Raw genomic sequence first — 12,953 nt, forward strand, 5'->3', positions numbered from 1 at the left:
GTGTCACACGGTGCCAGGCTGTCAGGAGCCACACTCTGTCCCGCGGCGCCCCTCCTGACCTGCACTCTCGTGAGCTCTTCCCGGCGGAGAAGGCAGGGTGAGCTCAGGACGTGTCCCACTCGGGAGGAGGAAGGTTCCACCCCGCGGTCCGTGGCCCTCCCATACGCTGCTGGGCAAACACCTCCGACCCCGGGGAAGGAACGGGGTGTCCCCGACTGGGAGAACGCCCAGCCTGCCCTTTGCCCCGGAAGGTGACTCTCCTCCCCGGCTCCCGCTGAGCAAGGCCCCGGAGCCGATCCCTCCCGGGTCATAGCTCCTTTCCTACCCACAGAAAAGATGGAGGCCCCGGGTCCTTGGAGGTGGTACATGCGACCGTCTGCTCGGATTCAGGCTCAAAGTGTGTTCAGCGCATCCTGAAACCCTTGTTCCTACCCTGCGGTCCCAGTCAGCCCCCGGGCATGTAGGCTGCAGCCAGTTTGGCTCAGCCCAGGTCACAAGGACCTCAGGCTCAGGTGCCTCCCTGAGGCCGGATTCCGGGTCTCTTCCCTGCGGTCGGTTGTGCCACGAAGAGACTCCGCTGGGATTTCCACAAGGGGTCGCAGCCGTTTCGCTGGATCTTCGATGAGGTCTTTGCAGGAGGCTGTGCCGGAATGGCCAGGCTTGATTTGGTGAAACGGTTCTGTCTTCAAGTCCTGGACGCTGGGGATTTTTCCGATTCCCTTTCAGCTCTAAAGCGCCGAGACAGTTTGTGGGGTCTGCTGCGGGGGCTCTCCTCCCCGGCTAGGATGCAGAGACATCCCGGAGCAGTCAGCACACGCTGGCGACATCCAGAACGCCAGTGGCGTAGGTGCATGTCTGCCTTCTGAGTGGTCGCAGCTGAGATTGGCTGCCAGATGCTTCAGTGCTGCCCCCCTCTGGGTGCCCTTTTCCAACTTCCTGTGAGAGTTTCCGGGCGCCCCCTCACCCAGACACAGAGCCGGCGCCCAAGATCCCAGCTTTCTGTCCTGGCAGCTCCTCCAGGGCACAGTCTCCATGCCAGCTTTGGCCACAGTAACACGGCCCCCAACTCCGGCTGGGAATCCGACAACCCATGTCTGTCTGTCACATGAGACTCCTGTGCGTCAGCCAGCCCTGCTGCACCTGGCCGTGTTCCCCGCATCCTCTTGTGCCAAGGGTCGTGCCCTCTCGAGTGGGGGCAGGAGGTCCAGGGACAGTGGGAACCCACGCTTCCTCCTAGAGCCTCTGCTGGGACCTGGCAGCTGTCACCTGGGCAACAGAGTTAACAGGGTGGGGTGTTCCCCTCACCTTCTAAGAGGTTGTGACAAGGGCAGGGAAGAGGCAGACGATCTTGAGCAAGGGACAGTCTCTCACAGGAACGGCCTCCAGACAGAACCGGGAACGAGCATCGAGAATGGCTGTGCTGCATGTTCAGCGGCAGAAGCATAGTCGTGACATGAACTGCGGACCGAGGCGGCCCTCCCGCCGTGCCCCCAGCCCCGTGCCCCAGAGAGAGCTCTGCCACCCCTCGCGTGTGTCCCTTAGGCCAGCGCCTCTCGTCTGTGGCTCTGCTTCCTCTGAACTAGTCACGGCGGGAGCACCCACCTGTGGGTGAGATGACAGCCTGGGCTGCTCCCGAGGCCGCCGTTGTGACGCAGCCAGTCACCCGTCCGGCGGGAGCCACGCTCTTAGGAGTCTGGGCTGTAGCAGGGAGAGCGTGGGTTTGGGAATCGGCTGATGTGCGTTTTTCATCCCGTGCACCAGATGTGGAACTCGGGGCAGCTTCACCTCTCTGGCTGGTTTCCCTGGCGGTGTAGCGATGGCAGCGCCTGACTCATCAGTGACCTTCGGCCCCTCCCCCTCTGTCACTGGCCAGGGGAAGGATGCTCAGCCTGCTCGTCCCTAAGTGGGCCCCCAGCCAGAGCTGCCCACAGGCTCTCCGTGAGCGTGCTGAGCTGCTGGCGCACACACGGGCTGCTGTTGAACCCGGTTTCGTGCCCTCTGCAGCCTCCTGTATTTCTCCCGCCCAAACCATCCCCAGCCCCTCAAGCATCCTTAGGTGTCAAGATTTCTGCCCTCCTCCCAGTTTCGCTCTCCTCTTGGGAACCTGCTTCAGCAGCCGGGGTTAACACAAGAAGGAAGAATTTTTATTGTGGCTCAGCGGGTTATGAACCCAACATACTAGTGAGGTGGCAGGTTCAATCCCGGGCCTCGTTCAGTGGGTTAAGGATCCGGTGTTGCCATGAGCTGTGGTGTAGGTCGCAGATGCGGCTCGGATCCAGCGTGGCTGTGGCTGGGGTGGAGGCCGGCAACTGTAGCTCCAATTCGACCCCTAGCCTGGGAACCTCCATATGCTGCAGGTGCGGCCCTAAAAAGACAAAAAAAAAAAAGAAGCAGCAGCAGCGAAGGAATGGCCAGTGCACCCGGAGTTGGAGTCTGGTTGCACAGGGACACCCGTGCTCCAGGTGCCTGTAACTTGTGTGCGATACTCAGAGTCCGCCAGGTCCCTCTCCTGCCGAGTCCCAGCTCCCTCACGCAGCTTGGGCCTTGCCTGCCCTCTCCAGATGGCGGTGACATAATGCTTGTCGGACCCTGCCTCCTGGGCCATCTACTTGACATTGGAAAAGTTTCGTCCAACTCAGATTTTCCTGGGCCAAGGATTAACCGTTGTATAGATTTGCCTTTGACAGGCCTTCTCATCCGAGCATCATCACCCATTTATTTATTCTCTGCCGAAGGCTTCATTTCTTATTCCCCAGCGTTCTGTTTTAATGGTATAGTTCTCTTGCTGAGTAGATCTCAGAAAGAGTTAATTTAATCCAACAGGAAAAGAAAAATTCACAATTCCCTGGTCTTTTCCAGGGGGGAACAGGAGGGGCCATGTATTATTTGCCTGGAAGTTATGAAACAGTCACTCATTTCTTCACTTGTGTGTCAAGTAGGGATGGGTCCTCTCAGCACTTACACTGATACGTCAAATCAACCAAGACGTCTTAAAAAATCCCTATCCTGGAGGTCCCGTCGTGGCGCAGTGGTTAACGGATCCGACTAGGAACCATGAGGTTGCGGGTTCCATCCCTGCCCTTGCTCAGTGGGTTAAGGACCCGGCGTTGCCGTGAGCTCTGGTGTGGGTCGCAGACGTGGCTCAGATCCCGCGTTGCTGTGGCTCTGGCGTAGGCCGGCAGCTACAGCTCTGATTGGACCCCTAACCTGGGAACCTCCATATGCTGCGGGAGCGGCCCAAGAAATGGCAAAAAGACAAAAAAAAAAAATCCCTCTCCTGCACTACCCAGCAAAGCACATTAGCATTTGAATGAAGGTAAATACCCGCTACTTAGGTCAAGCTCAGTTGTTGTAGAGGAAGCACAGTCTCCTGGAGGAGCACAAGATCTCCCTGGGGTCCTAAGGACGCGTATTTGCCCAAACACCGTCTCTGTCGCCCCTGACGAAGTGAAATCCTGACACCTGCAGCCACCTCGGCCTGCGTTTCCTTTCTGCACCCTCTCACCTGAGGACCAGCGACACCCTGCTGGCTGCTGCGCAGGCGGCACGGCGGGCGGCGGTATTTAAGACGCTAGAACTTTCTCAGGCAGCAGTCGTCCGCTCTGCGTGTGGCAGGGAGTGTTGCAAGCACCTTCGGCTCAGAGCGTTTCCGTGCTCTCTGTCTCTGGAGTTGGACCAGTTTGAGAAAATATGTATCATAAATAATCTTCAGAGCAGCTTAATATACTGCCGATACTATTAAAAGTCAAAGCTTTCATAAAATTTAATTTACTTCTCTCTGTAACTTTAAATCTGGAGCCGTTTTAAAACACGTGTGGCTCCTGCTAAATGACAGCCTCCCCGTAGCCCTCTGGGGCGGGGGCCGCACCGCCCGGGCCTGGCAGCTGGGCAATGCCTCCCTACGGCCGTGGCAGAGCCGGGTGCTCGCCCCTGCCCCCTCCCGCCCCCACCCCTTCCGCCAGCCTTGTCTTCTTTGTCTCTGAAGTTGCATAAAGCGGATCCTTAGCTCCCTGGGAGAGGGGCGCCTTCCGATCCCCTGTAAGTGGAATCCTGCAGTGTCCCCTGTCAGACCCACTTGGCATAATGTCCTCGAGGTTCATCTGGGTCGTGGCTGTGTCACGATGTCCTTCCTCGCAGAGGCCACATCCCCACGGTGTGGATGGACACGCTGTGTGTTCGCTCACCTGGCGGTATAGACACTTTTGGCTGCTGTGCGTCACGCTGCGCCTCTCCAGGCTCCCTTTAACGTGAACCTTCTTCAGATATTGACAGAACCATCTCGCTGGATTGTCAATTTGTTTTACAGGTGGATGTGAGTGCGTATGTGTTTTATATAAAATTCTCCTGGGGAGTTCCCGTCATGGCTCAGTGGTCAGTGAACCCGACTAGGAACCATGAGGTTGCAGGTTCGATCCCTGGCCTCACTTCGTGGGTTAAGGATCCGGCGTTGCCGTGAGCTGTGGTGTAGGTCACAGATGCAGCTGGGATCCCTGTTGCTGTGGCTGTGGTGGAGGCTGGCAGCTACAGCTCTGATTGGACCCCTAGCCTGGGAACCTCCATATGCTGCAGGTGCGGCCCTAAAAAGCAAAATAAAATAAAATATAAAATTCTCGTGGAAAAAGAAGAGAGAAATGGATACAGTTCATGAGCCAACTTGGCTCAAGGTCCCTTTCCTTCTCACTTTCAGTTTCTCTTTTCTTTCCTTGCCATTTTCTCTTTGTCACCTTGTCCCCTTTCTGCTTCCTTTTTGCTCTTTTTTTTCTTTTCCCCGTTTCTCCGTTCGGCCTCTCCTACCCTGCTCTTCTCAGCCCACCCTTCTCCCTCGTCCTTCACTGGCGGGTGGTGTGCGTGCCCAGTGAGGCCTCTCTGCCAGCGCAAGACCAGCAGCGAGGTCAGTGCGCTGACAGTGCTGGCAGGAGGCAGGTCAGTTGCAGGAGGGAGAGGAACCAGGAGCCTCAGGGCCTGCAGCCTGGAAATGAAACGCGGGGCTGGTGCAGCACCTCTGTTATCAAGGGAGAAAGCTTCTTTTTGGGTCTCGCTGACCCAGGAAGGCTTCGCTGAAGTCCGGACATTGACTCGAATCCTAAGAGCCGGGCAAGGCGGGCTTGACCACGGCTGCCACAATGTTCCCGGTTGGGGAAAGAACGTGAACAGAAGCCAAAAGCCTTTCTTCCGCCTTCTCGTGCGGTGTTTTTATCATTATGTCATTCAAATCTCTTTTCCCAAGAATTCTTTTCACCTAACCTTTAAAATTTCAAGGCAATACATGGAAAGTTATATATGTGTGCAATAATTAACACTGAACAATGGAAGGGGTTTCTCTTTCATGTACTTTGCCCATTTTTCAAATGGTTTCCGATGTTGTTTACCGCAAATATTTATCCAATTTTATCATTTGTCTTTTGCTTTTTACGTCCTGTTGTTCTTTGAGAAAGTAATTGCTCCCGAAATAAAAGAGCCGCCCCACAGTACTTGCGACTAATGATAAGTCATCTGAGTTCGTAAAACCTTAGGATGACTCATTTAGAATTTTCGTTTTATGGAGTTCCCGTCGTGGCGCAGTGGTTAACAAATCCGACTAGGAACCATGAGGTTGAGGGTTCAGTCCCTGCCCTTGCTCAGTGGGTTAACGATCCGGCGTTGCCGTGAGCTGTGGTGTAGGTTGCAGACGCGGCTTGGATCTTGCGTTGCTGTGGCTCTGGTGTAGGCCGGCGGCTACAGCTCCGATTAGACCCCTAGCCTGGGAACCTCCACGTGCCGCTGGAGCGACCCAAGAAATGGCAAAAAGACAAAAAAAAAAAAAAAGAATTTTCATTTTATTCTGTTAAAGGCATTTTGTCACCGTTGATTGTCAAACTAAGTCTTAGCAATTAGAGCTTATTGGGAACATTATTTAATAAAGAGATGGTGGTTTTATCACAGTGAACATTTTTCATTTATAAGTACAAGGAAGTTTCTTCCTGACATCTTGTTTATTTTGTTGATTTGCTGAGAAAAAGTTTTACCTTTAAACAAAGGTAGATTTTTTTTTAACCCAGTTACTAAACGAATTATTATAAATTTTGACTTAATGGTTTTCCAGTAATGTAGTGAGGTGAAACAGTCCATATGTACCTAGTTTTATTATTACATCAGTATAGTTCTAGGTTTCTTCGGGGTTTCAGTTTTAGTCATGAGAAATTTATCAAAATATATTTCCTATAATCCTCCCAGATTTACTGTCCATGTCACGTGAGGCGTGTGTGAGAATCGCTTTGGAAACAGGGACATTTACCTCCTGCTCTGGTGTTGAGAGCACTGCAGACTAGCCTTGATTTTTTGGGGGGGGGGTCTCTTTTTAAGGGATATGGAGGTTCCCAGACTAGGGGTGGAATCGGGGCTGTAGTTGCCGGCCTACACCACAGCCACAGCAATGCCGGATCCTTAACCCACCGAGCGAGGCCAGGGATCGAACCCACATCCTCATGGATGCCAGTCAGATTCGTTTCCGCTGCGCCACAACAGGAACTCCCAGCCTTGGCTTTTTAACATCTCCCCTCAGTCCCCTGCAGCGATATCCTGCTTTAAAATATCCAAAGGGCTGTGTTCGTGGCACGTCTACTCTCGCCCTCCTCTGTTTAAGCTTCTGTCCTATCTCCCCATCCCCTCCAGGTTCCGTTTACGAACAGAGCTGCCGGGTCAGAAGACCTGTGTGCGCGCAGGTGCTCTGTCTGCCTGGTCCTGTGTGCCTCCCGGGGCAGGCCGGCTTCCTCTAAGCATCAGCTTCCTTGTCTGCAAAGTGGGAGTAAGCGAGGGTCCCACGGAGAATTGTGAGGGAGACTGGATGAGGTGCAGGTGAGGCCCTCAGCTCACCCGGTCCACGCACGGTGCCGCTGCGCCCACACGCCGGGCCTCCGCCTGGTCCACGCACGGTGCCGCTGCGCCCACACGCCGGGCCTCCGCCTCCCAGGCCCACCAAGTCATTCTCCCTCGGCACCTGCACTTCCTCACCCCGAGCCGTCTGCCCTGGTCCACACACCCGTGGCATCTTTGGGCTTTTGCCTCCCTGTTGCTCCCTGGCATGAACGCCCTGTCCGCCGTCAGACACCTTCAGGCGGCCGTGCCGGCTGCCAACCCCCCTCCAGGGGACAAGCCCTGACCCCGGGTGCCCGTGCATCCCAGGCCTGGCCCACCTGAGCCGCAGGCGTCACAGCAGCTTCCTTTGCGCGTTGGTCCTGCTCACACCCTGCCTCACCTTAGGAATTGCGACGCGTCCACATGGATTCTTTATAAAACATTAACTGTCCCTGTCACCCGCCTGCCCCATCTCCTCTCTTTGCTGAGGGAACCGCTCTCCTGATTGTGGTCCTGTCCCATCCGTGTTTTCCTCTTGCCCTATGCATCGCCTTCCCGAGAACTCTGCAGAATAGAGTCTGGGTATCTTACACTTAGCGAGATTTCCTTGGTGCAGTGCCCCCCCCCCCCAACATCGCAGCCGAGGATCGGAGCCCGAAGGGGGCGGCACGACCTGAACCGAACGAACAGGACCAGCCTCGAGGCCGTCCCGCCTCCCTCCTGCGTGTCATGTCTGTGGGGCCTCCGGTCAGTCTCATCTTGTTTTTAATCCCCAAGTTCGTTGGAATAAGGGCCCCAAATTACTTTCCGAAGCTTGTGCTTATTCCCATGCCCTCACCATTGCCCCTCCCGCGCCCGCCGCCTCTGGGTTTAGTGCCCTTCCACACAGACACCTCTGCAGGAGTCCTTGCTATGCTAAGGCTGAAAGGGTCTTTTTTTTTTTTTTTTTTTTCGCTTTTTAGGACCTCACCCGCAGCATACGGAGGTTCGCAGGCTCGGGGTCACATCGGAGCTGAAGCCGCCGGCCTACCCACAGCCACAGCCACAGCCACAGCCATGCAGGATCCGAGCCGCGCCTGCGACCTACACCCCAGCTCATGGCGACACCAGATCCTTCACCCACGGAGCGAGGCCAGGGATGGAACCTGCACCCTCATGGTTCCTAGTCAGATTCATTTCCGCTGCACCACGACGGGAGCTCCTGAAAGATGTTTATTTCACCTCACTCTTGTTTTTCCCCTTTTATTTTGGAAAACTTTAACCTGCAGAAATGTAGCATGTGCATGGTGCACTCTTCACCTGCATCCACAGATGGTTAGTGTTTTCCGCTTAGGCGCTCCCTCTCCCCCCGCCCTCTCCCTCCTCCCCCTCCCCCTTCCTCCCCCCGCCCTCCCTCTCCCTTCCTCTCCCCCTCCTTCTCCCTCCCCCTCCCCCTCCCTCTCCCCCTCCCTCTCCTTCTCTCTTTCACACACACACACATACACACGCACGTTTTAGACTGAAGCATGTGAGAAGCTGTTGTGTATATTTCCCCTAAATACTGCAGCATCTGTCAACTATGAACGGGAGCCTTCTCCGCCATAATCACAGTGGAATTATTGCTCTTTAAAATTCGACATTGATTTAGCATGTTGTCCAATCTATCGTCCCTACAGCCAAATGTCCCTGCTTGTAACGATGCAGAACTCCCTCGCTTTTTCAGCCAGGGATTCTTCATGGTGTCAGCTCTCACGCCCCCTTCATCTCCTTACCCGCAATCTTAGGGTTCCTGGCCTTTGGTTCCGCATTCTGGGGATACCACCGGCTTCTCGCTGCACCGCCTTAGAGGTCATTGGATGTTTGCCTCATTACGGATGATTTTTGGTGAAGGGATTGTGTGGTTAAATGGAGGCCAACAGATTTTTCCTCCCATAAAGGTGCATTTTTCCTTTGTAATTAGTTAAAAAGCTGAGTGGCAATACTCTGAAACTGTGAGACTCTTCCGTTTCCCAGGGGTTTTAACATTTACTGATGACTCTTGCTTCAGTCAAATACTAGCGATTTTTAAAACTCTTCCCATTCGGTCTTTGTTTAAGTTAGCCTTCTTCTCTAAAGAACTGCTTTTCCTTCTCCGTACCTCCACCCTTTAAAACATTTCTTAGAGTGGCTTCAGGTATTCTTTGTATTAATTCCACACGTCAGAATAAAATCTTTTAGTTATTCATCTTGTTCAAATCATTCCACGTTTTGGCTCCCAGAAGTCCATTCAAAGTGTCTTCTGTATCTTTTCAACATGTTCTCATCTGATTTTGAGAATTTCTTACTTTCGGGCATAGCAAGATGCTCGCCTTTGTTTTTGCTGCCACAGCCCTGGAATCAACCAGAGTTCCTTTCATTAGCGTAGGTGGTGTTGAGAAACCCAGATCTGGGGTCTGGGTGTGGTCCTCACTGCCCAGGTGTGATTGCTTCTAGGCTCTTTCGCACGCAGAGCGAGGAGCTCTGTCTATCTACATACTGTATATGATATACATAAAATAGGTTTCCTTGCACTGTCGATGGAAAAATATATTTATACCTATATTATATATGTGTGCATGTGTATGTGTATACACACATACAAATGTATAAAATCATGCATTTATACTGGCGCTTCTAAATTGCGTTTTAACATTGGTATCATAGGCTTCTTCCTCCTTTACATATTTCTCTCTCCCTTATCCCACAATACGAACACTGATTTCCCACAAAATTAATATGGTTGTTCATTTTCTCAACCCTGTAATTCACACTAAGTGGTTTTGGAATTGCTATATCAATACGACTACGTAACGTCACTAAGTAAAACTCAGAATGTCTTCCTTGTTCTTTTTGTGCATGGACTATTTCCCACTGAGGGGTCTCAACTTTCTTAGAGTCATTTTGTTTCTTCTGTTTATTATGTTGTCTATTTGATACATAGTTAGGTTCATTAGTTTCTGTGTGAATGGATCAGGGGAAAATTTTTCTGTCTCTATTGATTTAATAACATTTTTGGATCTGTAAAATATTAGCATATTTCAAAAGTTAAACCTCAGAGAAATCCAGTCCTGTTTCCTGTGTCTGCCTTGTACTTCATTACTGGTCATTTTTCTAAGTTTCTGGTATGTCCTTTCTGTGTTTCTTTTTGCAAAAATAAGCATAGACCACAGAATGGGAGAAAATACTTGCAAGTCATGTATCTCATCAAGTCTCTTGTCCAGAACAGGTAAAGAAGTCTTGCAATCCAACAATAAAAATATAAGTAACCTAGTATTTATTTATTTGTTGATTGAGCGATTGATTGTCTTTTTAGGGCCACACTTTGCCATATGGAGGTTCCTAAGCTAGGGGTTGAATCGGAGCCATAGCCACCGGCCAACACCGCAGCCACAGCAACACCAGGTCTGAGCCATATCTGCAAACTAAGCCACCGTTTGCAACAATGTCAAATCCTTTAACGCACTGAGCAGGGCCAGGGACTGATGGAACTCGCAGCCTCATGGATACCAGTTGGGTTCTTAATCTGCTGAGCCACAGTAGGAAGGCCACAAATAACCTAATTTGAAAAGGGAGAGAGTCTGTCTCTCCTGGAGTATAATCGACCCGCAGCATGTTAGCTGCAGGTGCACATCCTAGTGACTGGATGCCTCTGTACGCTGCAAAATGCTCACCACGGCGAGACGGGTACCGTCTGTCGCGTCAGCAGTTGTACGGTGTTATCCACTGGATTCCCCTGCTGTACCTTTCATTCCCGCGACGCGTGTATTCTGCGGCTGCAAGTTGGTATCTCCTCATCTCCCTCACCTCTCTCACTCATCCTCCCTTCCCTCCCTCCTGGTGACCTCCTGTGTCTTCTCCGTATCTGTGATGTGTTTCTATATTGTTTTATTTTTTATTAAAATATAGTTGATTTACAGTGTTAATTTCTGCTGTACAGCATAGCAACCTAGTCATATATAAGCATATATATATATATATATACACACACACACACACACACACATATATATATTCTTTTTTTCATGCTATCTTCCATCATGTTCTAGCCTAAGAGACTGGATATAGTTCCCTGTGCTGTGCGGTAGGGCCTAATTGCCCATCCACTGTAAATGTAATAGTTTACTTCTGTCGACCCCAAAGTCCCAGTCCATCCCACTCCCTCCCCTTGGCAACCACAAGTCTGTTGTCCGTGTCTGTGAGTTTGTTTCTGTTTTGTAGATAGGTTCTTTCGTGCCACATTTCAGATTCCACATGTAAGTGATATTATGTGATATTTGTCTTTCTCTTTCTGACTTCCTTTACTTAGCATGAGAATCTCTAGTCTCATCCAAGTTGCTGTAAATGGCATTATTTTGTTCTTTGTTATGGCTGAGTCATATTCCATTGTGTATAAGTACCAGATCTACTTAATCCATTTGTCTGTCATTTAGGTTGTTTCCATGTCTTGGCTATTGTGCATAGTGCTGCTGTGAACATAGGGGTGTATATATCTTTTTGAATTGTAGTTTGTCAGGATATATGCCCAGGAGTAGGATTCCTGGGTCATATGGTAGTTTTTTTGTTTCTGTTTTTTTAGGGGTTTTTTGTCCTTTTTTTTGCCTTTTTTTTTTGCCTTTTCTAGGGCCATTCCCGCGGCATATGGAGGTTCCCAGGCTAGGGGTCTAATCAGAGCTGTAGCCCCCGGCCTACACCAGAGCCACAGCAATGCGGGATCCAAGCCGTGTCTGTGACCTACACCACAGCTCACGGCAACGCTGGATCCTTAACCCACTGAGCAAGGGCAGGGACCGAACCCGCAACCTCATGGTTCCTAGTCGGATTCGTTAACCACTGAGCCACGACAGGAACTCCCGTAGTTTTATATATATATATATTTTTTGCTATTTCTTGGGCCGCTCCCACGGCATATGGAGGTTCCCAGGCTAGGGGTCCAATCGGAGCTGTAGTCTCCAGCCTACGCCAGAGCCACAGCAACGCGGGATCCAAGCCGTGTCTGCAACCTACACCACAGCTCACGGCATCGCCGGATCGTTAACCCACTGAGCAAGGGCAGGGACTGAACCCGCAACCTCATGGTTCCTAGTCGGATTCGTTAACCACTGCGCCACGACGGGAACTCCCTATATTTAGTTTTCTGAGGAACGTCCATACTGTTTTCCACAGTGGTTGTACCAGTTTACATTCCCACCAACAGTGCAGGAGGGCTCCCTTTTCTCCACACCCGCTCTAGTACTTGGTGTTTGTAGACTTATCAGTCATGGCCCTTCTGACTGGTGTGAGGTGGTATCTAATAATTAGTGATACTGAGCATTTATTTTTCATGTGTCTATTGGCCATCCGTATGTCTTCTTTGGAGAAATATCTCTTTAGGTCTTCTGCCCATTTTCAATTGTATTATTTTTTCTGTTGTTGAGTTGTATGAATTGTTTGTATATTTTGAAGATTAGGTCCTTGTTGGTTGCAGTGTTTGCAAAGATTTTCTCCCATTCTGCGGGTTGTCTTTTTGTCTTTTTTTTTTTTTTTAATGGTTTCACATATGAGTGAAATCAGATGGTATTTGTTGTTCTTTGTTGGACTTCTTTTACTTACCGTCATACCCTCTCAGTGCATCTGTATTGTGGCAAATGGCAAGATCTCATTCTTTTCTAAGACTAATATTCCATTGTACATCTTCTTTATCCATTTGTCCATCAGTGTACTCTCAGGGTGCTTCTGTATCTTGGCTGTTGTAAATAATGCTGCAGTGAACATAGGGGCACATATATATTTTCAAATTATATATATACATACATATTTTCAAATTACTGGGTTTTTTTCTTCAGAAAAAAAATACCCAGAGACAGAATTGCTGGATCATGTAGTAGTTCTATTTTTAACTTTTTGAGGAAACTCCATACCATTTTTCATACAGGCTGCACCAATTTATGTTCCCACCAATTGTGTATGACAGTTCCCTTTTCTCTACAACTTGCACAACAGTTATTATTTGTTGTCTTTTGGATAATAGCCATTCTGACAGGTGTGAGATGATATCTCACTGTAGTTTGTATTTGCATTTCCCTGATGACTAGTGATGTTGAGCATCTTTTCATGTGTCTGTTGACCGTCTGTATGTCTTCTTT

The 12,953-nt window shown here is 50.5% G+C and overlaps 1 protein-coding gene across 7 annotated transcripts in view; it reads left to right on the top strand.

Moving 5' to 3' along the window:
* SDK1 (sidekick cell adhesion molecule 1) overlaps window positions 1-12,953 on the top strand; it is an 823,726-nt gene that overhangs the window by 540,027 nt on the left and 270,746 nt on the right. The gene's annotated exons all lie outside the window — the stretch shown is intronic.

This window comes from Sus scrofa, chromosome 3 (assembly GCF_054392235.1).
Source record: "Sus scrofa isolate SSC_HxYL_T2T_F1_AM1 chromosome 3, Sscrofa_HxYL_maternal_Yorkshire_Landrace_v2.0, whole genome shotgun sequence".
In the NCBI taxonomy this organism is placed as follows: domain Eukaryota; kingdom Metazoa; phylum Chordata; class Mammalia; order Artiodactyla; family Suidae; genus Sus; species Sus scrofa.